The following is a 23,353-nucleotide window of genomic DNA, read 5'->3' as shown; positions in this document are numbered from 1 at the left end:
CTGAGAGTGAGTACTTGAATACTGGGTATAGCACAGTCATGAAGGCAGGACAGCATCAGAGGAAGATTTCAGGTCAACAGCTCTAGAAACTGTCTGGTGGAAACCAGTAAGATAGTACCACAATGAACAAGGTACATCTAACAAGTTGGACAAGGACTTCCTGCTTGGCCCCTCGGCAGAGGGGAAAAGCCTGCAAATTCTGTCACTGCAAAACACTTAAAAATATGGGTAAACTTCTAATAAGCATCCATTCTAAATGTACAGCTGTTTTCACAGACACACAAAAGTAACAGAACTCCCCAAGGACCACGAATGAAAGGCAAACTGAAAACACAAATACTCTTGAGAGCTGACGCTACAGCAGTCCTAGGGGAAGAGAAGGGTATCAATCTTGCAGTGAGGTGGGGTGGTGGGGGAAATGGAGGGGAGATAAAAGACAATGCCTTGGGCTCAAAGAAGCTAAAAGAGGACTATGATCTCTACATAAAGCCAAGATCTTGAAGAGTTATACTCTCAGGAAAGAGTGGGCTAGAAAAAAATCTAACCACCAATGAAGAAGACAACATAAAATCTTGAGTTAACCTAGGTTGGAGGAGAGAAAGAGATCCAATGGAGTCTGTAACCAAGAGTCTGCCCTCAAATCAATTTGAGGTTGAAATACATACTTACCTACATGGTCCAAGAAATTAACCAAAATTAAAGTGGTCCCAAGCAAGTGATACATCCTAACTGCCTTGAAACAAAAGTAAAACATCTCTGGGATATACTTCAACCTGGACCACATAAGATTCCCACATATAAAGCCTTACTGAAGATGAACTCACAATTCAAAAGTATAAACACAGGAAGGATTAATCATATAAAAGCAAGAGCCAATAGGGTCAGACTCTTAAAAATATATCTATATTGTGAAGGAAGAACATTCTTGCAGGGATGCAACAGAAGGACATCAGGCTCTCCTCTGCTTGGCAGCCTGTGCTGGACAAGGGCACTACTCCTGGGGAAGGCCAGTCACCTGCCCAGGAAACTGACAGCACTGTTGCCTCAAAGCCTCTTTTGCTTAAAAACAAGGGAAATGGGGCCCATGAACACTGATGTTAAGCAACTCTAAAGACAAAAGATCTAAATCTCAACAGAAAAGAATCCGAGAAGCTGAAGAGGTTTCATCTTTATACATTTTTGTGAAGCTCAATCCTGGCAACTTATGTAGGCTTCCTAAGCATCTGAGATTGGCAATTAGAATGAGTAGCGTACAGGAGTGAAGAATCCTCCTTGTTCTCATCTCTAGACACTGCCTTCAAGTGCCCCACACCCTCCACTGTCATCAACAAAATGGTAAAGAATAAAGCTTCCTTCATTTGAACTTGTAAAAAGGAAATCAAATGAAATGCTGTTGCTTAACATCCTATTATAAACATACAAACAACATGAGCCACACACTCCCACAAAGGTGTGACTGTCTCCTTTTAACTCTTTTTTCCATCTATTACAACATCACATCTGGGCTAGTTTCTTCAATGGCTAGATCTGGTTTACCCAAGAAGCCAGTGTCTATGTTTTACTGAAACCTAATAATGTTAATCAGCCTCTTTTTCAGAGGGATAAAGGAAAGGACAGACTCCAAGAGCCCCTCTTATACCTCTGACCTAGTCCCTCTACTTCTGACTCCTCACTCTATGCTTATTTTTGATTAGGCATCCTACATAACAAATTTCACATCTTTAGTTACATCTAATGGAGGACCCCAAACCTACTATATTCTGCTAACTGTGGCCCAGAGTGGGCATTTGTTGTTTCCCTTTGTAAGTCAACCAGACAAATTGCTTCAAGATACTTCTAGCTTGTGGATTTCCTCAGATCTTACTAGGCCCTGGCAGCAGTTTCAAACACTTCAGAAGGCTATATCTATACAACACGTTAACACTGGGATAAAGATGGCATAGCCAGCTGACTTGAAACCCTGAAGAGTCCATCAGTAGCTGAACCAACTACTTAATTTTGTTTTCCAAAAGCTGTTGCCCTCTGGGCTGCCCCTAAACTTAACAGAAAGTAACTGGTTTTTTAAGGAAGATTTTAAAAGAACCACAGCATGTTTAGAGAATTATTTGAGAGAAAACTTCGGTGAAGGAAAAGACATCATGATCTGCACAGGACAAGCTTCTACCACCTAGTAACTAATCCTCCTGCTCCTGGGCCTTTTCCAATGTCAGGGAAAGTCAATTTCATTACCTGTAGACTTAACAATCTGTTAAAATTCACTAAAGATACTACCAAATACTTACACACAGAAAAGAATTAAAAAGGAATAAACCCTTCTCAGCAAAATGATGAAGCAAATGCTGTGGTAGTCTGCATTCAAACTGCTGACTGGTGATTTTTGACAAACACATTAGGGGGTTGGGGAGTGGGGATGTATAAAGACCATGACTTACAAATCAAGAGGTTCTTTCTCTAAAATGCATATTCTCTGTACCCTGACATAAAGAGGGCCTGAGATCTTGAATCAGGCTGCTCTATGAAGCTTCAGAGAAAGAACAGAAGTGATGATGACTGAGAATCAACACTTGGAAAGTTCATACACTATATGACACCAAAGCCATTCCCCAAGGATTTGTCCCTCTAGGAAGGGCACTAGCCAACAAAGAACAGTAAATAGCCATAGAGGTCCAATTTAAAAAGGAGGATAAAGATGGTTCCACAAAGACAGTTCTAATACATCCAAGTGCCAAAATCAGAAAATGGTTACAATCCATCATGCCAGAAATTGACCCTTACCTATTCCAACTTACTAAAACTGACAAAACAGCTAACCATTGTGGAATCTTTGGTGGTCTCTAGAATGTCTTTTTAGAGAGTCACATCTCCAGAGATTCTGCTCAGCTCATGAAAAACTTATTAACAACTACCATCTACTAGGGACAAAAAGATAAAGAGCAAGCACAGGTCAGGCAGATCAAGCATTAAGAGGAATGAGGCCCAAAGAGTTCTGAAGAAAGAGTTGGACAGAGTCAGGTAATGTTGGGGCTGGGATTGCTGGAGATGAATGGAAAAGAGGTGGGAAGAGGGAAGAGTTCAAAGATACGGAATTCTATAAACATAACTGAGAGACAAGAAAGAGCAGAATGTGTTTAAAGAAATCCAAGAAGGTTGTCTTACTGGAGTATAAAGTAGCAAGTATGGGGGGAAGAGTACAAAATAAGCCTGGAGAAGCAACAGGGCCAAGATCATGGAACACCCTGAATATACTAAAGAGACTGGATTTTATCCTACAAGGAAGATCAAAATGACATGATCAGATCTGTCTTCTATAAAGGTCACTCTGCAGCATAAAATGTTGAATAAAAGCATAGGTATATGCAGTCTCAAAACTGAAATCCCAAATCACTCTTCAGTGTGACCTTGGGCAAGTCAATCTCTCTGGGCCACAGTTTCCTTACCTGTAAAATGGAGGTACCCTCTACTTTCAAGGATTATTAAGGGAATGAGGTGGTGAATGAATATAAATGCAAACTGTACTATGAAGACAGACAGTTCAGTATTTAGCACATTGTAAGTATTCAAAACATGGTCTGGATGAAATATTTGCTGGAAGAAATGTGTAAGATGGAATAAGAGGAGGCAAGAAACAGCCAGTTAAAAATCCAGAGGCCAAAAAATAAAAAAATAAAAATAAAAACCCAAAGGAAAGGCCCGATTTGAGAACTATTTAGGAGGGAAATAGGGCTGTTTAGTAGTTTAGGCAGTGGAGTACTGTTCTTTGAGCCTCAGTGAAAGAGTAAAAGACACATGAGGCTCCTCTACCAGCTTTCCCTAACCAGGGCCTATGATACTGCTGTCACCTCCTCCTTGGATACCAACCCAGACTGGAGACCAGATGCCACAATATATCTCAGCTTTTACTATCAGTACTGCTGAAGAAGCAACAGGTATATCATGGAGTGGGGGCTCTTCAGTGTCAGAGAGACCCAACTCTTCAGTGTCAGAGAGGCACCATTTAACTGAAGCAAATTACACACCTTCTCCTCATTTGGAGCAATGACACCTACACTTCAAGTGCTGCGAGCATTCATGCAGCATATGACCCAGCAACATAATAAGGACTCAGTAACTTAATACAACACAAACAAATCCTATGAAGATGTGAAGCTTATTTTACAGTGTCCATCATAAAAACACTACAGTCTCATCACAGCTCCAGCTACCTGGCAGCCCTGGTAGCCAAGACTGTCCAATACACATCAGTATGTTGGTTCTCATACAGGCAACTCATGTTCCATTTAGGGGGAGCCTGCTTTTATTTCCAAAATGTGTGTAACATCTTCCACCATAATATGTGCTATCTGGTTTATAAACAAATAAAGCTGGTTTTGGAGAGCTCATCTTTGGAAACAGAACTAAGATACTGTAGTTTTACCCAAAAGTTAAGAAGAAAATTGGCCCCAAGCCCAGAAAACAGGCATTCCTTCTAGACAAAACTGGATAAATCAAGTCTACAAACAATGTGTGGATAAAACAGTAGGGAAGGAAAGATATGGAGACAATCAGAATAACTACACCAAAAGGCCAATTCACAGTCAAGAAGGGAACAAAGGAAGACTCTGGAATGTACCAGTTCAGATCTGAAGCATTCAGGTGAGGCAAAAGCTATTAAGTGTAACATACCAAAGTTACTAAATAAAAAATACCTGGGACATAGATATTTCCCCTGTTATGCCAGAGTTCAGATTTATGTAAACAGTACACCTAAATGCTCTATTCACATTAAGGTTCAAGATTCCATATGAGACATTAGGCAGCTGGAGAGATATTACCTGGGGAAGAAAGAATATCAATGGAAACAAACTTAAGCATATTAAATGTGAATGAGTAACAGTTTCCACTTCAATAGGCTAATTTACTGATCCTGCAACTGTTTCAGAGATTTGATTTCTCATAAGGGTTGTATTGATTGTAAATGTCACAAGGCATTTCTTGCTACTTTCATTTATGGAATAGTAAGAGAAATGAATCTTTAAAGGAGAAAAACTTGCCAAAATGTGTTGACATGGAATTGTTCTTTAAGATGCTCCCATAGTACGTGGTTTTGATTTAAAAAATAAATTAAGCCTTCCTCTAAACATCTAAAATGTTTTTAAAAACATTTAATCTAAAACATCCACTTCAGAGTCAGTGGATGAAGAGCAAGTCTAACAGGGGCCAACTGACAGATGAGACCAGGTCACAAGTCTCTGATAGAGGAATCTGGGCTAAAAGCACCAGTTGGGTCAATCAGTGAATTTTAATTTGCCCTAAGCAAAGCTTGCAGGACAGACCTGGCAAGGTGCATGAACGAATCTACCAATGTATGAAACAGATGGCTCTGCCACAGAGGCTCTGACCTATTAGAGGAGTCTTTCTGAGAACATAAAATAGATACAGTAGAGCAAACTTCAGGAGATTTTCAAGACCAGTTTTACAATATAATGTTGTATAAAAAGCACAAAAAACTTATAAATATTTAGATCCCAATTTAAAACTAAAACCACACATGTGCAAGTATTAATATATGCAAAGAAAAAAAGTGAAGAAATGTACCTAAAGGTTAACAGGTTTTATCTCTGCATGGTAGTTTTACCAAAAAAGTTACTATTTTCTTCTTCATTCTTTTGTCTTACAATAAGTAGATGTGACTATAATTATAAAATCAATATCTTTATACATGTATTCTCTCTGTAAAATCGAACCATCCGTGAACAAATCCTATTTGGCCTCATCCCCATCCTTAGCAGCATCACGTTTTTCAGGCTGTGACTGCTCCTATCTGTAGCCACATCCAGTGACCAACAGGGTAAGCTCACACACTGCCAACAAAAGTTCACTGGGTATCTACTACAGAGGCCCCACCTTGGCCAGGGCTCACATGAGGGCCTAAAGGAGCATGTGAAAAAAGACCATCAGTACTTAAAGTCACCGTTGAAAAGTCTTCTCAACTGTTCACATAAATACAGTATAGTTTTATGTTGTACTCCTGTAGATATATACACCAAAAATAATTCCAAAAGGGTATGATATTCAGAAATTAAACCCCTCATGTGTTTTACTGCTTGGATCAGTCCAACAATTCTTCATTGGCCCTTAATTTTTCCTCCCCTGACTCCCCACCCCCAGTAAAATACTTACCAACTCATGACCACACCACCTAAACAATTTATCTTCTGCCAATGGTCAAGAATTGTTTAAACTTATCAGTTTTGTCAATCATATTAACTGTAACAACACTGACTATATCCAGTGCCTTTGGGGACTCATTCACTGAGTAAAATGGTGAGTAGAAATTACCTCACTATTCAAATCATTATACTCTCTTTTTTCTTTCTTTTGCAAAGTGTGTGATTGAATTTAAGTAAGGATAACTGTTAGATATAATTCCATTACATAATCAGAGGGCCTTTGTATTGGGAGTGCAAAAAGGGAATCTTAGTGTCATTGGGCTTACTGTCATTCCAGTTAAGGCCACAATGCCTTATTAAGTGCCTAATGAATGATAGAGATAACACTAGAATTCAGAGAAGAAAGCAATAGTCAGGCTTGGATAATGTTGGAAGGCTTCCTAGAAGAGGCAGACCTTCAGACAATCCCTGAAGCAAGGCAGAATTAGACAAGAGAGGAGGGGAGAAGACATTTCACAGAAAAATCATCGCTTGGATCTGAAGAACGCTGAAAAGGCAGAAGGTGTAAGGTTTTCTGGAAAGGGAGATAAAATGATTCATCAATAAATACTGATTAAGCACCTACCATTGACCAGTACTGGTAGGTGCTGAAGATACACAAATGAGAGAACCCTGGTCACAGAATGGTGATTGGAACCACCCCAGGAATCATCCAGTCAACCGACACAAATATGTAAGCATATACCATAAGCTATCTGATGGGTACAACATATGACCAAAATTCTTCTTCAGTCAACTGATGAATAGATAAGCAAAATGTAGCATATCCACAGAGTAGAATATTATCTAGTGGTAAAAGAGAATGACGTACTGATACATGCTACAACAGTGAGACAAGCCAGTCATAGAAAGCCAAATATTGTATGATTCCATTTACCTGAAATGCCTGGAAAAGGCAAATCTATAGACACAGAAAGTAGCTTAGTGGTTACCAGGGGGTAGAGGGAAAGAATAGGGAGTGACAGCTTCATGAGTACAGGTTTCTTTTTGTATTAAAGAAATGTTCTCGAATAGCCAGTGATGATGATTGCATACCTTTGTGAATACACTCAAAATCACTGAATTCAACACTTAAAAGTGGTGGAAATTTATGGTATGTGAATTATATTTTAAAAGAAAAAAAAAAAGGAAAGAAAGACAAAGGTTCTACAGGACAGAGCAGGAAATAATTTTGCCTGGAAAGACTGGTGAAGTCTTCCCAGAGGAGGCAAGAGATCTGAATGTCAAAGGATAAAGACAGCTTTCCTTAAGAAGGGAGTGATGAAGTCATTCAGGGAGAGGGAATGACATATACAGAAGTACAGTTTCATAGCACTAGAGATTGAGCATAGTAAATGAGGAAAATCACAAGAGACGAGAAGAAGACAGGCCAGATCTTGATCCATCAGTGTCCTGAGGACCTTGTTGAGGAGACTGAACTTTGTCCTATACAAGGATTGCCAAATATGTGGCACTTGGCACCACTTTCCTGTCTGCACCTCTGGCAGACATAACTATTATGCCATTGGGGCCTTCTCTGCTAAGCTCAGAAGTGGACTCAATATCTATCTCCATACAATCAATCCTCCCCACAGTCCAGGCGCCCCCAGTGGGGGTCACTAAAGGATCTCAAGCAGGGAAGTGGCATCATCTGAATCCCCAAATTAAAAAGAACACTGGTGGCTAAGTGAAGGCAAAATTGGGTAGGAAGCTGTTGAAACAGGCTGGACAAAAGGTGATGAGATCCTGAACTATGGTAGTGGAAATAAGAAAGGAGAAAAAAAGGAAATATTAGAGACAAGGAGGTAAAACCAGTAAGACTTCAGGAGCCAAATGGAGCCCCTTGAGGGCAGCTTTGCTCACCACTACCTCCCAGCATCCACCGCAGTATTTGGTATGCTGGAAGGGTTCCATAGATACTAACCAAATTATTGTTTTTTTTTCCCTACATTCTCTCCCTGAACCTTCACAATAATACCATGAAGAAAATAATGTTATCCCCATTTCACTGACAAGGCAACTAAGGTTTAGAGAGGTTAAGTGATCTGTCCCAAATATACCCAGCTAGAGAGTGGTAGAACTCAATCCCAACCCAGACTTCTAACTCCAGACTCCAAGCTCTTATCCATGGCCCAGGTTTCCAGCTTGAACAATGAAGCAGGTAATATTGTTAATGACGAAATGCCAGAAATGGCTGGAAAATGGAGGCGGGTCAGAAATACAGGCTTGGATGTTCTTGCCACATTCAGAGAGCTGAAGCCTCAAATATGGAAGATACTCAGGGAGTGTATGTAGTGGGGAAAGGGTAGTCAAGGATGAGTCAAACCATGAAGGAATGGAGAAAAGGAGTTTGCACAGTAGGTCAGAGAGGCAGGGAAAGAACCAAGCAGGGGAGGAATCAGGAAAGACATCAGCAAGGCAACCATGATCAAGATTCAAATGCTACAAAAATTTAAGATGCATTAGATAGAGGGGAAACCACAGAGAAAGACAGCATTTAGGAAAGGGATTCTAAAAGGGGTTGAAGGCTGCCTGGTGTTTTCTAAACCTGCCAGGGCAACAGAGTCTGAGGAGGTTATTTAAAATACATAGAACACCAACAGTTATCTTGTGCAAGTGATTCAGTCTCTTTGAGCCTCTTGTTATCTCCTCTTTAATCTGGGAACAACAGCATCAACTTCATAGTGTTACTGTGAGGACTGTATTAATACATGCTTGAAAAGAGGCCCCTTCCCCTCCCAGATGATTAAGACACTGTCTGAAAATCAATTTTTAGGAAATCCAACTACAGGAACAACAGAAGGATTTTTAACTGGAGATAGAAATGGATGACAGGCAATGCTTTTAGAAAGACTGTGAAAATGAGAGAAGGAAGGAAAATCAGCCATCATAATCCAGGACTAGACCTGGAGGGCCTGGGCTAAGACGAAGGCAAAGAAACCAGAAAGAATGGAGCAGGGGTGAGGCATTACCAAGAAGAACTCACAGGACGGAAAGGGAAAAATTATTTATGGATCCGAGGCTTGAAGTCTGGGTGATTGCAAAAACAATGGCATACCCTTCATCAAAATCAGGAAGTTTGGTGGGGAGAAGTGAAAAAAAATCCATGCAAGATATTTGTTAAGTATTAAAAAATAAACATAAAAGAGCCAACTGGCGGTAATCATATTTTGGACAGGAAAGCAGTACCAGTTAAGAATATAGGCTCTGGGATGAGATGGCATGGGTCTGAGTCCCAGCATTGCCACTTTGTATCTAAGGGAGACTTAAGAAGTTTCCTAATTTCTCTAAACCCAGATTTCTTCATTTATAAAAGAAGAACAACAGTACATATCTCATATAAATTTTTCTAATTAAGTGAAAAAATAATGAGTACATTGCCTAACACATGCAAGTTAGCTTTCAATTAATGTTGGGGATAACCTTTAGCTACTTCGTGATGACAGTACATAGTATGACCAGCTATGCTTTGGAGAAGATAAATTACCCAAAAAATCAGAAAAATCTTCCTAACTCTGAGACAGGACAGCTGAGGATTCTTTGAATTTTGACATCAAGGAATTAGTACCTGAATTAGTACCACTTCACAAGCTAGGCCTTCTTCATGCTTGACTATGTAGTCATCACATCCTTAGAACACTTGGGTTTAAAAATATTTCTGTAAATGTTTTTAACTTGAAGCAAAGTTTACTTTAGCTCAGACACTTATTCAACCAGTATTTATTGCAAAACTATTAGTACAAAGGATTTTTCTAGACACTGTAGGATGCAAAATTACACACAGTGTTAATGTGGTACCTACACTCAAGAAGATTACATTAGAAGGCAAGAAAAACTTACACACACAAACAGCTTAAGTACCAGGCATACTGGGAAACGTCACTGATGCACTGCCAGTCATGCAAGTCAGGAGAGGGAGGACTCACTTCCAATGTGGATGAAGCTGTCACCTAAACTTAGTCTAGATAGATGGTCAAAATTTCAACTTGCCAGAACATAGGTTCAGGGAAAATAACTGAACAGGACATCCAAAGGAAACAATGTGACTATAGATACAAAGCTGTAAAGGGCCAAAGCTGTGTTCTGGGAAGAGCCAGGAGTCAGGACTAGCCATGAGATACCTGGCCCTACACTGAGGACAAATGAGAAGGAAGAGCCAGCCACAGAATGAAGCCTGGACTTCCCGGGAGAAGAGACAAGGTGGAGGAAGCCAGAAACTTGTTTGGGAGCAGAATGGTGAATATGGTTCCACATAGGCTAACTAGGACATTTCTAAAACCATCCTCTCACAGCTGATACTTTTAAAGCTAAAGGACTTCAGATTCTAATCCAGCCCTACCATCCTTCTGACTGAGGACACGAAGACCAAGAGAGGTGACTGAATAACCCAAGCCATGAAGTTAGTGGTGAGACTGAGTGCAGCCTTGGTCTGCAGACTCAGTTTAGAGCACTTTGCACTCGTCTCCAAGATGAGACAAACATGCCCAAAAGCCAGGATGACATGTGGGTTTGTTGCTTAGTAAAGGAACCAGCATTATAGAATGGAGTCACTTGGATAGCCTGAAGTGGTGGGAGTAAAAGAGCTAGATTTCTGCAGGTCAGACTACAGAGGGAACAGAAGACAAAAAAACAAACAAACCTGGGTTACATCCACATCTGGTGGGCGTTGGGGCGGGGGGGAAGGGGTTTTAAAAAGGCACCTGAGCTGAAAGGCAGGCAGAGACTCAGGATACGGCAGAATCTTAGAAACCAAGGTCAGTGTCTCCTACTCAGCTGACACGTATGCTTTCAATAAATAGATGCTAAATGAATAGATGGATGAATGAAGAGAGTAAAGACAAAAAATTACCCACATAAACAAAGCAGGGTGCTGAGCGCTTCATGTGGGAGTAGATGAGATAACCTCAAAACCACCCTATGAGGTAGCATTGTCATCACTATATTTCAAGATGAGAAAACAAGTTTAAAAACTGCTCAAGTTAAACAGCAGGTATCACAGCCCGGATTAAAAATCAAGTTCTCACTGTTAAGGAAACGTTAAATTTTATTAGGGTAGAAAATGGCAAGGTAATGATACTTAAGAAATAAAATGTTATTAGTTAGAGACACACTCAGCAACAACATTTAAGATTTAGCTTTAAAGTATGCCAAAAGCAGCAGAAAATTGGGAAGGACAATTGAAAAAAAAAATTGGAGAAATGCCCGGTCATTACAAAAATTGGGTGATAGGTACACAGGGTTCATTATACTATACTCCTTGCTGTTGTATATGTTTGAAATTTTCCATAATAAAAAAATCTACCCACGCACAGCTTCCCTCCCTGTAAAGATAGTGGGGAATGGGGAATTAGTCAAAACAAAAGAAAACAAACATCAAGAAAAAATCTTTGTCAGGTTAACAAGGAATTCACCTCAGAGATAGTATTCAGGAGAAAAACAGGACGAGAAGCCAGACTACAAAGTATTAGGAGATACAGATAAAGCAGGTGGTGAGGAAATAGCAGTAAAGCTGCATTTTAGATGAAAGAGGGCTAGGGTAGCATGAGAGGCTCAGAGCTAAGTAAAATCCTACCCTGCATGCAGGTAAAAACAAAAAGGGGAGAGAGGGAGGACAGGAAGATGCTAGAAAGATAATTGTGTAATCAATTAACTAACTGATCAACCTATCTATGGAATAAAAACACGAAAAGATGCTCCTCCTCAAGGAAATGTAAATAAAAATTATCTATGCTTCTATTGGCAAAGATTAAAATTACTGATAATGTTCAGTGCTAGAGGAGAAATATAAACTGATACAATCATTTGAAAGTTATGTGGTAATATCTAGTAAAATTTTAAACATGCATAACCTTTGACACAGAAATTTCACTTGTAGGAATTTATCCTAAGAAGTATACAAAGTACAGAAAGCTGTATACAATGTATACAAAGAGGTACACAGATATGTATAAAGGATCCTTGTAACTGCAAATAGAAACAAATGCCTATCACCAGGGGACTAGGAAAATTGATACAAATATATAATACTATATAACTATTAAAAGTTATAATAGATATGTGTCCTAAACTTGGGGAAATGCCCAATATAAATGCATTAAAGAAAAAGAGAAAATTACAGAAAAGCAGATACACTGTGATTCCATTTCTGTAAAATGGAATTACTTTATCCTACACACATACAGACTAATAACACATACATGTTAGCATACATAGCAGGAAAAAAGTGTAGATAAATACAAATCAAATTTAGAATAGCAGTTAACACTGACGTATGGGATTATAGGTTTCTCACCTTATTTAAAAATGCCAGAATTTTACTGTGCTCATGTAAATTTTACCTACATAATCAGGAAAAAAAAGTCAAAAAGTCACGGACTTTCCAAAAGCAAGAGACTCTGAGTGATGAAAGTGTCATGATAGGAAGGAAAAGGAGAAAAATTAGGGAGCATAAACCCTGAAGTGAGGTCGCTGGTCAAGAATAAGGGAGATGGGGGCAGGTCTGGGGCTTGAGGGAAAAACGAGCCTTGGGAAATGGGCAAGAAGCTGCTGTGGGAAACGGGACCACGAGAATACAACACAAGAGCATCCAGATGGGCAGGGAGAGCTCAGCTCAAGCGAGGCAGTGGGAACTGCTGACAACCAAAGCAGCCCATTTTCCTGACTCCTCAGAAACACTGGGCAGCCTAGGGGCAGTGAAAGAAGCTAGGAGAGAGAATTCATGGATAGCAACTGGCAGAGCAGAGGGCAAAGTCAGGCAGATTCTCAGACCTGGGGAAGGTAGCACTGAAACTGTGGACCATGGCAAGCCAGCGTCCAAACCAAGGTGGGGGAGGTGGGTGAAACAGTGGAGAAGAGAAAGGTAGAGAGAAGGGGTGGGGGAGACAGTGACACTGGAAGACACAATGAGAACAAAAAACCTGAGCTCAATCCAGGATCGCACCTAAAAGATTCTTTCCCAAACTTCCATTTTTTTCTTCCAATTTCTATACTTCATCACATTAAGAGAAAGACCCCAATTTGTGTCACTGGGTATCAAGTGCAAAACCATCTCCATCTGGTTCTGGGTTTTTCTCATGAACATTGAGGGATCGATGTGGAAGGTGGGGGCTCCCTCCAAGGCTCCTCCCCCATCCAGCTCTTTCAGAGTTACTTGGCTACTTCTTGTGTGGCACTACCTTCTTTGTGTGAATCCTCTAGTGGCCAGAAATCTGGAATAAGGGGCGACTGTCACCCTAAAGTGAAATACTAACAGTATGTCATAAGGACATTAAAAAGGCCCTTAAACTTAGAAACCTCACATCAAGTCCCAGTTTTTCTTTTTATTGGCTTTGTGCACTTGAAAGCAAGCCACTTTCCTTTCTTGTGTTTGCTTCTTCATCTATAAAATGGGGATATCTGCCTCACAGGGTTGTTGGAAGGATGCAGTAAATATACATGAGAGTGTTTTATAAACTATAATATCATACATATGCAAGGCATACTTACGATAGTAAAGCAGATATTTTTCAATTCTATCTATATATAACTTTCATCAATGGTGCTATAAAATCATGAGTAGGTGCTAGTACCTTCAATGTGTCTACACTGGCTGAAACTGTCCATGTTTTTATTGCTTTTAACCTATATTATAACAATTTCCTTCTTAAGATTTCAACACTGCTCACAAAATGTCTTCAATTTAACAGTTGCTTGCCATATTTAAAGTGCCTTATGCTTTGTCTCAGTTTTCCTTTTTACCTCATGTCAATTTTTATCTTTAATCTAACTACAGTTATTTTTCATGCTTTCCTTTTCTGCAGTCTGTTATGTTTGTCACCTGCATGAAAGAATAACTGCATTACGTAGGTTCCAATAAGCTGGCCAGTGGGATTCCTATGTGGTCTGATCAACCATGAAAATTAAATCAAAGTAATTTAGATAGTATATTCTCAAGTTATTTTACCACTAAGAAGAACCAAGAGGGTGACTAAATGAATTGGCACAATTCCATTACTTCCAGGTTAACTCAGAACATACAGCTTCCTAACAAAGAATTAATATATCAGTTTCAGTGTTAGTACAGTATTGGGCTAAGCAAAGACCTAATACAGATAATTTCATAATCATTGAGTTCAAATTCCTAAACAAAGTTTGGGCAAATGATTTTATATCCTGAATATAGTGACATTGAGCTCAGCTACGTCTTCAAAAGGTCCATCAGCTGACAAAAGTCACAATATCCTAGTGTTAAGTCCATTACCCACTCTCTGGCTGGACAGCAGTTGTCTGGAGACCTTGTAGCTCAAACTGATTAGTCACTGTTCTTCATACATGAGGACAAAGTGCTCAAAGCAGTAAGTGGCCAATGAAAGATCTAGATAATACCCATGAAGAACTGTCACGTTCTCTTCCAAGGGAAACTTCTGCAAGACCCAAAGAGAACAATAGCTCCCCAGCATCACACCATGAACATATGGAATAAGCAACAAAATTTTCAGCTAAATAAAGTATTGCTTATAGTAACTTGGAAATACAAAGGTAGAGGCACTGCTTCAGCCAGGATCAGACACAGCCATGAAGTCAGAACTCTCATCATGTAACCATTCCACATCATTTTGTATGCAGAGGACATTCATTTCTTCACTTGACATTTACTGAGTAGCTATTTCTGTGTCAGAAATGGTTAGGTACTGGGATATAAAGTTAATCAAGACAAGATCCTGCCCTCAAATAGATGTAGGAATGGAAAACACACAAAAATATCCGAAGTTAAAAGTATAGTGATTATGAAAGAAGTTTTCACAGATTGTAATAGCCATACAAAGAAAAGGCATTCAGCTTAATTTGGAAAAAATCAAGGAAGACCTTTAAGTGATAGTGGTGCCTGAATTCCTAGTAAATTCAAGTCCAAGAGTCAAACAAACACTAGAATGGGGAGAAAAATTAGCAGGAGAAATAGTTTGAGGATGCTGGGACCTTCAAGGAGCTCACTATAACTAGAGCCTCAGGTAACAGAAGAATTATGGCAAGAGGGACTAGAAAGGAAGAAAGCAGAAGCCAGGTCATAAACGTCCTTGTGAGATGCTGAAGTAGATACATATCAGGATCTAGATGTTCATGTATTTTGAGGCCAGAGGAATATTATTTACTTTTAACTGGAGTTAAAGACCACCCAGAATGGAGGGGGGATTTGGCTAAGGAAGACTGAAAGAGATTTAGGGCCAGTTATTTTGAATCATTTCTGTCTGGCTCATACTTATTTTTCTCTTGACTTTTTTTCCCCCTCTCAAAGGGAAAAAATAAAACTGAACAATTCTATAACAAATCCTGTGAACCTTCTGTTCATCAAAAACATTTCTGAACAGAGTGCTATATTCTATCAAACTAGCCCAAATTAGAGAAAGATGACAAATCTCTCCAGTATCTGGAGCCTTCTAGGTAAAAAGACCAAAGTCAAATATCTGATACCAACAGAAGAAAGCTAGAGAAACATTCTGATCAGGGGCTACACAGGACATGACGCTGCCTGGCACACGTTAGCACTCTGTCTATGGAAATGCCCACTGTTCCCAAAACAAGGACATGCCAAACAGCTACCTCCTGGCTTCCCCACAGAAACTGCCAGGAAAAAAAACCTACCAGTGCCAGGAATGACCTTGGACTTTATAGTGTGGACTCACCTACCAGTACTGGATAAAGACTATCTCAACAATTCTGTCACCTTCCAGGGTGCCAACAGGTGTAGACAGAGGGCTGCCTTCCTCACCACACAAGGAAACTGAACCTCTCTTCCATGCATAGCACCCAGCTACACTCCTACTACTAATACTACTGAGAATAGTACCCCCTACTTAATGATATACACCAACTACTACTAACAGCAAGCACTGACCACCCATGAAGCATTAGGCACTCATCTCTAGTCCTCACTACAACCTGCAGAAGTTATATTAGCCTCATTTTACAGATTGAAAAAAATTAAATTAAAAAACAGAGCTCGGGGGCAAGGGTAGTGTATAGTTCAGCAGTAGAGTGCATTCTTAGCATGCACAAGGCCCTGGGTTCAATGTCCAGTATCTCCATAAATAAATAAATAAATAAATAAATAAATAAATAAATAAAACTCATTTCCACGCCCCCCCCCCAAAAAACACCAAAAAAGGAAGGAAGGAAGGAAAGAAGGAAGAAAGGAAGGAAAAAAGGTTCAGAGAGGTTTTTGACCTGAGTTTGACTTTGCACACTGCCTTTCAAGGATACAGATGAGACAGTGTACCTGAGTTTGACTCAGGTCAAAAAGCAAGCAAGAGGTAGAGATGAGATGACTCCAAAGACCATGCTCTTTCCATTATATTTAGACATCTTAGAATTTTTCCAAAGAAATCAAATACTCTAAGTCTTCTTTCCAAGAGTTTCTGAAGTTGATCCATCTGACAAAGAGGCAGTCAAAAACATTTTTCAGCAATTACTTTGCCTTCTAAACAACTATTTGCTTTATTTAAGCAGTTTTTATTTGATTTGATCAAGTGAATATTCCAGATGGAAACAGATACTTCAAAGAATTTATTTATTATCTAAATGCCTTGATTTTAAATCTTATCTTTTTTTTTTTTTTTGGCCAAAATACACACACAGGGAGATAGAGAAGAGAGCCAAGACACAATTTCATTTAACTAGATCAGAATGGAGATTAACAAAGCCAAAAAGCATTCAAATATAATTTATGCAGTAAAAATTAAGAGGCAAGGAATTTCAAGTAGATTGAGCCTTACCTCAACCTTATTCCTCCTGTTCTAGGAGACAGCACTCCAAGCCATCAGCAGACACTCCCAGCCTATATACAGTGAACCAGACAAAGGAGGGTAAGCAAGGCCTTCAGTCTCCCAAAATCACAGTGGGAAGGAAAGTGTGATGGCTTCCTGGAGAACCTAAGCACATACACAGGATTTGTAAATCACTACTCATTCATACACACACAGAAACAGAATCTACCTTGTGTTTGTCTATAGGTGTATTTAAAGTTAACAGATTTATTTAAATAAAACAATGCAAAAACAATCTCATACCACTGTGAACTTTTTCCATGGAAATATATGAAGATAATCAATTGTCACTAGTCAAAATCAATACTTTATAAAAACTTCATTCAACAGCTTTACTGATTAAATGCTTGCCTGAATCACTTCTTTCCTCACAGAACTATAGCCACTTCTGAAATATGAACTACTACTATTAAAACATCAAAAACATGACCATTGTGGAGGTGCCTAATACAATGCTTGGCATAATTCAATAGATAGTGGTTTATGAAACAATGAATTAGGTAAAGAACTTACAAGAAAGAAAGACAGAGAAAGAATACAGTTCAACGGAAATATACGATTTTTTTTTAAATTAAGGGAAAAAACAATCCCCAGAACTATCAGTATAACTACAAATAGAATTAACCTCAAATCTCACCTGAAAATTTATACTCCAGTATACTCCAATTAGGCAATATACTTCCTAACACTCTACTGTCTGGACTTTGCACACTGCCTTTCAAGGATACAGATGAGACAGTGTACAGACCAAATTTACTTAAGACAGACAACACTTCTAGTGAAAATAATGTCCTGGAAGAGCTAAAATGCCAGTCACTAAGATGTAAGAGATTTAATGTAATGACTTCATTGTAGTAGGAGAAAATGAAGTTTCATGGATTTAGGGACATAAAGAACTTTTTACAACATACACTGTTTTCACATCCTTCTCTAGAGTTGCATACATTAAAAGAGTGACATACAAATTAGTAAAAACAGGCTCTTAAATTAATTTAGATTTATAAAAATTGGACTGAAAATCCCTAGAATTTACATATATTATGGTGTCTAAATTTGTCTGTCATCACAAACAATAGCCATACTGCTAAAAAGAAAGTATGAGTCACAATTCAAAAACAAATGAGGAAAAAAACGAACAGAGGAAAGCTTTGGCTCCAAATACCATGAAGAAATTCTTAAAATTATTGTCAATGACAGCTACCATTCTGACTGGGAGTAAGAAGGAACGGTCTACACTGTCTTCTATTCGGGAACAAACTTAATTCAGCCCCCAAATGCCCCTTTCAGCCCCATTTGCCTCAGTGCCAACATAGTCAGCCACATCCACTAGCAAAGGCAGGGAATTCTAACAAATCTGAGTCACCCCTTCCCCCGCAGCAAGAGGTCATTCTCTATAAGAAAGCCCACTCTGCAATGGTCCCTTGTTCATCTCACAAGCTGCCACTGCCATGGCCCACAAAAGGCGAATTCCCCAACCTCAGCAGCCTCCTCTATAGTCTCCCAATTCACAATTCTAGCTTCATCCTATTGCCAACGTAGCCAACACTACTCACCGTGACACTCTTGTGACAAGTTTCCTGCCTGAGAAGCACTCAACACCAGGATGCATCTGGGCCCTGGAGAATCCAGCTCTTTGCTCAACTCCCCTGTGCCCAGCTGAGCTACTGCCTTTCCAGGAACTAATCACCAGCTACCTCATAGAAGCTAAACTCTCAATGCCCCTTCTTCCCAGCCAGACTCCAGTCAGCTAAGTTCACAAACCTTGGGACGTGGAGATGGGGGGATAAGGCGGAGAAAACGCATCTCAATTTGTCTTAGGGACCAGTCACACTGAGGCCCCTAGAATTCCAAAAGCAAGCCACCCCCTCCCCAACCCCATCCCCATCCACCCCGCTATGGTCAGTCGCCAGGACGCCTGCATCAAATGCTAAGAGCGCACGCCGCTAGAGTTAAGTCTCCGAGCCCCTATGACTTCCTTTCCTGGGTACAAAAAACCAAAATACCAAGCCAACGAGGCCCCGAGTGGAGGCCAAGACCCCCGCCAAGCCTCCGGCCACTGGAGTTTCCCAGGTCGGATCCAGCCCCTCAAGGCCCGGGCTGCCGGGACCGACTAGCTGCCCCAGGCCGCTGAGCGCCAGGGGCCCGGGCCGCGTCCCTACTCGGCCCCCATTGTTGCGGGTCCCGGCGGCCCGAGCCGGGAGCCGGGGGCCGGCACCCTCACTCACCTCCCGCGCCGCGGCTCCAGGCCGCGACGGGCCGGGCAGGGCCAAGTGACTGAGCGTTCCGCTGCGCCCGCCTGGGCAGTGCCTCTGGCCGCGGCGGCGAAGGTGGAGAAAAGCAGCCGGCCAGGCCCGGGCGCCGCAGGCTGCCTCCGGCTGAGCGTCGGTCTTCTCCGGCGGCGGCGCTCGCAGCCTCCGCTGGCGGTCCGCGCCAGAAAGCGTCCCCCTCCCGGCCCGAGCGCCCGGCCTCCCGGACGGGAACACGCGCCGCCGACAGGAAAGTTCCGCTGAGAACCTAGCGGAGGCCCCTCTTTTCCCGCGCGGGGTGGACCGCGATTCCTCACTGAACTGAGCCGTCTTTGGTATAGAGAACTGTTTCAAGAGTGAACGAAAAATGGAAATTTCAGGTTAGAAACTTGGGAATGGTTTTAGTGGTGGGTCTGACGGAATGGGTTTGCACCCCGCTAGCCATCAGAAGAGGAACGCTGGCTAGTTGATGCTTCATTTGTGATCCTCGGTTCGTTCTCATTCCTCACTTGGGGATAACTTCGGTGGCTTGTTAAGATTGAATGAGATGATGTAAATGTCTGGAGCAGAGATATGGGGCTCAACATTGGGGATCGGTAATTGCTGATGCTGCCAATGATGATTGCTACTACTACTATCGCCTCCTAGAGAGGTTGTGCGCAGCCCTGAAGGACCCCTGAAATTGATAAGCACCATGTAACCTTCGGTTTTCTTTCTTCCACCACAACCTCCTGCCCGTTTCCTGTGGACTGAAGCCTGAAAAGAAGCAAGGACAAGAAAGGGCTTTCTTGATCACTGACACTCGGGGAGGTTAAGGATGCAGGTTCTCCTCCCTCAAGTTGGGAATTACTGCCATGTGGGCCCCAGGTAAGAAAAAGAGAGATTGTGTCAGCTCTCTCCACTACAGCCCCAGGTTCCCTTCTTCTTCCTCTCCTTCCTCATCCCTCTCCTCCCAAGAAATGAACACTGATAAGACGATGAAAAATTTCTAAAAGTGGATTTTGTTCCCCTCATAAAATCAAGATTAAAAAATCCTTTCTCCTTCCCATTTCCTTTTTCGTTTGGGCCTTCACACCTCTAGAGATCAGTTACTTTTGGAGCAAATTAGGTTATAAAAACACAAGTGTGTATTCCCAAACTATTGATGGCAATTTAGATCTGCAGAAAGTGCTCCAAAAGTATCATAGCTTTCACATGTCCTCAAGTTTTCCATTCCCACTTAGCCCCTTGGCTTCTGAGATTTAGGAAATTCTCCCTTGATACCCTTCTCCCTTGTCGGAAGAGACTTTCCAGAAAGGGTCTGATATCAGTCACTTGAACCTAAATTAATTTTTGTTGCTGTATCACACATGGATTTCCATTTAGATTACCTTCTGGAAGTAAGGAAAAGGCTCTGCTGGCTAAAGGCATTTTTGTAACCATCTGGAAACAGCAGGCTCATAGGTTAGAAAGCAGCATGCTCAAAACATCTTGAGGCTCTATTCCCTCAAGTAAGGGATTTCATCCTATGATCTAAAGGGACAAAGATGCTCCCAAAGCTGATTCACTTTTCTCAGAATCCCAAGATCAGACCAGCACTCTGATCCCTCCCAGCTCCAGGCCTTGCATTTTCCCCAATTGGCCTCTTAGCTTGGACCACCTATGTGACACATAAAGCAGATTTCAACACTCAAATGTTGAAGTGAGTTCAAGTGAGAGCCCTAAAGATGACCAAAGGGTGGAAAAAGAGACCAGTAGAGCTGGGCAGAAACTTGAGAGTCTTACTGTTTATTCCTCTCCACTCTCCAAAAAGACCCCATACACAACCATCAAAGACACCGACACTTACCTTCCTCCTCTGTCAATGAGCTTGGAGCAACAAGGGCCAGGGATGGCTCCCCTGGTGATGGAAGTGCCTTCCATTCCCTCCTCCCAAGATGCCATTCCCCTTCTGTGACATTACTGCTTCCTTGCCCTCCAGGAGCTTCCCTGACAACTTGGATGATGTTACGCCCTCATCATCGCCTTTGGAGATAACGCTACCCCCAATTCACTTGTAAGGAAATGGGTTCTCTTGGGGTGGGGGGCGGTATTCCCTAGAGTGACACACACAGAGCTGCCTATTGATGGCTCTGCCTTCCAGTTAGGTTTAAAAATCTAAGGTCTTCCTGTTGGGATTAGATGAGACTCACCAGCAACTTGTTAATCAGAAACTAGAACTAGGTCTTCTTCATCACTGTGAACTCACACCTGGGAAAACACCCACTTCCTTTCACCTGTTTCATCTACTCCTTACTCCATGAAAGCCATCTCAGTCCTTTTTCCACCAGCCACACTTCCAAGCCATCTCCTTTTCTGGATGCCAAAGCCATGATCACTGTGAAACAGGTTCCAAGGTGACAGAGTTGTTTTTCTTCAACAAACATTCTTGGAATGTTTTTTAAACTTTCTGCTTGTACACAACTTCTTTTCTATTGGATTATAATCTCTGGGAGGCTTTTAAAAGTCCACACCAATGTTTAAGGAAGGACTGGCAAAATTGCTACACCATAAAATTCTCCATTCAGGAATTACATACTGGGTACCTACCTTGCACCAGGCACTGTGCTGGATGCTGGGGGATATTAATAAGACATGCGAGCATAAATGTAAGCATTTTAGAGGTATTGGTGCATTTAATCTTCACATTGACATTGTGAGGTATGTACAAGTACTATCCCACTTTAAAGATGGAAAAATTGAAGCTGGGATGTAAGTAGGGGGTGGGGTTTGAGCATAGAATACTCTTAAAACCATGCACTGAAGTGAATCAAAATTTATATTCAAAGTTGAGCTTGAACGATTCTGGTCTGTAAAGTGTAATTAATAAAAACCTGTCCCATGTGGATGTTCAGATATTTGTTGTCCTCACACTGTATTTCAGATGTTAATCTAGCACTGAACAAGAGATACAGGTCTCTGCCCTAAAGTCGCTTACTTTCTAAACTGGGGAGACAAATAATATAAGATAATTTCAAATTCTAATAAGTGCTGAAAAGAACATAAACCAGAGACCTATATAGGAGAGAGGCTGTCAAGAGAGGGAGGCATTGGGTAAGACCACCCTGATGAGGTGACCTTTGAGCTGAAATCTGAATGCCAAGAGGAGCATGTGAAAACTCAGGGAAGGAGAAATCTAGGCAAAAGGACCAGAGCTCAGGAGTGGCATGGGGTGGAGTAAGAACCCCCAAATGACTGCCTGGAGAGTGGAAAAGTACTTGTAGTTTTGCTCCCAGATTGCATGGTCCTGAAGGAATCACTACTTTCAGGGCTGATCCTGGGAGGATGAGAAAGATACAGCCATCAACTCCTAGGGAAGCAGCCCAGATTACTGTCGTACCTCATAAATGACCATGTATATTTGCCAAGTCAATAGACAGATGCCGTAGAAACAGTTGCTTTAAAAAAAGTCCTACAGAAAATAATTCCATTGTCTCCAAGATGGAGTTCCATCAGCTTCCTCAAAGAAGCCCTCCATGACCACCTACCCAATTTAAGCAGCTGCCCAGTCATCATGATATCACCCTATTTTCTCTACCCACAGAGAACTTAATGCTATCCAATATTTTTCTTTATCTTTTAGCACCTCTCTCCCTTTATAAGATTGCGAGGCCAAGGCAAAAGGATCTTGTCAGTCTTATCAGGATCACCAAGACTGAGGACAGCCACAGAAGAGTTCAATAAATATGCTTAACAAACAAAAATATGTGTTGTGCCCATCCTTGAAGCAGGCCTGTGAGGCACTGGGAATGAAAGGGGAGGGGTGGGGATCCCTTGGAGCTTTTGGCAAACCAGGTGAATCTCATATGATTGTGATAATTCAGAGTGAGGTCATTTCTCCAAGGATGGTACAAATCACGGGTCATGCGAAAATGGAAAGGGAGATCTCCCATGCACAAGGTGAAAGTGTAGTGCAATGGAAGAAGACTTGCTAAAAAAGGGTCTTTAAGGATGAGGAGGATAGCAGAACAGCATGGGAAAGGGCATGGAAATAGGAAAGACAAGACAGAGGTAGTACTAACGACTTCAGGGTTTAGCTGTGCAGGCTGGGATGGTCAGGGTCATTCCCGGCTTCTCAGTGTAACTCCTGACAGCTCAGTCA

The 23,353-nt window shown here is 41.2% G+C and overlaps 1 protein-coding gene and 1 long non-coding RNA gene across 9 annotated transcripts in view; one reads left to right on the top strand and one right to left on the bottom strand.

Moving 5' to 3' along the window:
• The window catches only part of RAD54L2 (RAD54 like 2), a 107,246-nt gene that overhangs the window by 66,439 nt on the left and 17,454 nt on the right, over positions 1-23,353 (bottom strand). Inside the window, exons 1-2 of one of the 8 annotated variants that reach the window (XM_072941367.1) lie at positions 19,213-19,392; positions 16,937-17,092 (exon numbers count right to left, since the gene is read on the bottom strand). The exons of 6 other annotated variants lie outside the window; for them this stretch is intronic. The gene's annotated coding sequence lies outside the window, so the exon portion shown is untranslated. Of the gene's footprint in view, positions 1-16,936; positions 17,093-19,212; positions 19,393-23,353 lie in introns of those variants that run through there. One more of the 8 variants, XM_072941366.1, reaches the window with a different exon arrangement.
• On the top strand, positions 19,400-22,949 carry LOC107033147 (uncharacterized). Its single transcript, XR_001458550.3, has 4 exons — positions 19,400-19,613; positions 19,989-20,100; positions 21,194-21,268; positions 22,835-22,949. It is a non-coding gene; the product is annotated as an uncharacterized lncRNA (long non-coding RNA).

The sequence above is a fragment of the Vicugna pacos genome, chromosome 17, assembly GCF_048564905.1.
Source record: "Vicugna pacos chromosome 17, VicPac4, whole genome shotgun sequence".
Classification (NCBI taxonomy): Eukaryota; Metazoa; Chordata; class Mammalia; order Artiodactyla; family Camelidae; genus Vicugna; species Vicugna pacos.
The sequence above is the reverse complement of the archived record's forward strand: the minus strand, read 5'-3'. Positions and strand labels throughout refer to the sequence as shown.